The sequence below is a fragment of the Hydra vulgaris genome, chromosome 05 (assembly GCF_038396675.1).
Source record: "Hydra vulgaris chromosome 05, alternate assembly HydraT2T_AEP".
NCBI classification, from domain to species: Eukaryota; Metazoa; Cnidaria; class Hydrozoa; order Anthoathecata; family Hydridae; genus Hydra; species Hydra vulgaris.
In genome coordinates this window covers 41,892,236-41,895,033 of record NC_088924.1, presented here as the reverse complement: position 1 = coordinate 41,895,033, position 2,798 = coordinate 41,892,236, and positions in this window count along the sequence as shown.

Here is a 2,798-nt window from a genome sequence, read left to right as displayed (position 1 = left end):
ACTGCTACATGTAGAAGAATAGTAGGACACTTTAAACATTCAGTTAAATCATACAAACTTTTGAGACAATCTCAGGAGATTCTGGGACTGCCTAAACGCAGCATTATTTAAGATGAGCCAACTAGATGGAATAGCACCTTCCACATACTGAACCGTTTAATTGAACAAAAAGATGCGATTCTATTGGTAACGCCACATTTCCCAAAAGCTACTCGACAAAAAAAGAGTTGTCAACCGGAGAATGGGATAGTTTGGTTCCTCTCGTTGCTGCTTTAAAAGTGTGTGAAGAGGTCACGCTTACTGCAAGTTGATCGAAAGTGACCACATCAGAAATTATCCCAATAGTAAATGCAGTTAACATGTCAATTGATCGCATCAAGGACTACGGAAATTTTAAAGAATCTCTGTGTCAATCTTTGCATCGACGTTACGGAGACTGCGAGAACGAACCTATATATGCTTTTGCAACAATACTAGATCCCAGATTTAAAAACAAGATTTTTAGGAGCAGGACAATGGCTGAGAAAGCTGTTACTTTATTAATTGGCACGGTTTTCAAAATAGAGGGGGAACACTCCCTTATTTCGAAAATTATAGGTCAATTTTTTTAAAAAGAGGCATGCCCCTGGTGTTTTTGGTTCTGTTTTACCTGTACCAATATAACTAATTTTGTTGTTTTCACTTTTAAAATCTGCATAAGTATTAAATTAACATGATATAACGGTTAAATTATTAATTTAACTACCAGTTTTAATTAAAATAATAAGAATCGTAAAAGAATCGGAATTGGTAAAGAATCGGAATCGCAACAAAGAATCGGAATCGGTATTTTTCGGAATCGGCCCATCTGTAATAAATATTAAAATCTTTAGTCCAAAAAAGTAAATAAATAAAAGCATGCTCTAATATTATAAAATATAAATAAGTAATATATATGATATAGGAGTATTTAAATATATAAATATATACACACACACATTTCTACATACATACATACATACATACATACATACATACATACATACATACATACATACATACATACATACATACATACATACATACATACATACATACATACATACATACATACATACATACATACATACATACATACATACATACATACATACATACATACATACATACATACATACATACATACATACATACATACATATATACATACATACATACAAACATACATATGTATTTATGTATCTATATTTAAATGTATGTATGTAAGTATATACATAGGGGAGACCGGGGCTAGTTGGCCGCAGGGGTAAGTTGACGAATTGCGTTTATCTTCAGAGCCTTTCATCAGAAAGTGACAAAAATGACACAGAACCTTCCTGTTTGACCATTTCATCATTCACTATAGTATTGTCAGGATTCGCGCATGGGCATGGGAGATATTAAAAAATTATGTGTTTTTTGCATCGCTTCCTTTTTACTTTACATAAAAAATAGTCGATCGTATGAAAAAAAAAAAAATTTTAAAAGCTCTAGTCAAAATTGGTTTACTTTATCCAGTCAGACTTTTTTTCAAAGTTGCCGTTTTTCAGGATCTATAGACTGTTTATTGAAAAAAAGGCTTTTAGGGTAAGTTAACATAATTTTCACGGGGTAAGTTGGCTCATGAACGCGACGAAAATAATTGCGGACGATACTGTATTATTGTTTTTTGATGTCAAATTTTATGAGGAACACATTTTTAAAACTATTTTTTAAGTATTAATAACATATATAGTGATTTAAGCAGCTTTTTAGAAGACTAATAAATTTTTCGGACATAGCAACGTCCTTAGCAACCATCTTTTTACCTACTCTGCCTTGACGTTATGGAAAACTATATTACTAATTTATGACAATGAATAACCCTTAAGCTGCATGATAAGTTAAGGTTATTAGTCATACTTTATTAGCACAATTTCGTCTGGAAGAAGTCTTCAAATCCGCAAATGCATGTTATGTTGATATGTGATTTTATCACAATTTTTTTAGCAACATAGTTTCAATATAGAGGTTTTGTTGAATAATTTGTCAATAACTCTTTCTAGGACAGAAAAGATATTATTTGCTTGCAATCGGTACCACAAAAAGAAGATAAACCAAAACTTGAACAATTGTTAACATCTGATTCTTTACCTCCAACTAGCAACACAAGTTCAGGAAAAATAAAATTCGACTTTTTAATTTCTGTAGACAAAGATAAATATAACATTATAAATAATTATGGTTTATTAAGATCTTTAGTAAAAAAAATAGCTAGTTGCTCAGAAGTTATGTTAATCTTGACAATAATGAAGTTAAGCCATTTTTTTTTAGAACTACAACTATCATGTACTTCAGATTCTTGTCGATGGCAAAAAACTTTTAAAACGCCCAAGAGTATCATTTATATTTAAAATAAAAATATCATTATAAAATATTGTGGCAAAAAGTTTTATTCTACTAATGTTCAAATGATGTTGGCATTTAGAGACATTGGTAGAGGTCATAGAGCTATTAAATCTTTTAGTTCAATATTAAATATGCCACCTCCTATTTCTTTCAAAGCTTACACAAATAATAATAATGTTTTGCATGGTATATTTACTAGTGTTTGTAAAGCATCTATGACCAAAGCAGCCAAGGAAACAGCAAGACTAAGACAGCAGAAAAATGAAGAAACATTGAACAATACAGTTTTTGTTGATGGTTCATGACAGAAGTGAGGACACAGCTCGCTAAATGGAATTGTCTCTATTACTTCAACGATCAATGGAAAGTGTTTAGACTATGATGTCTTATCT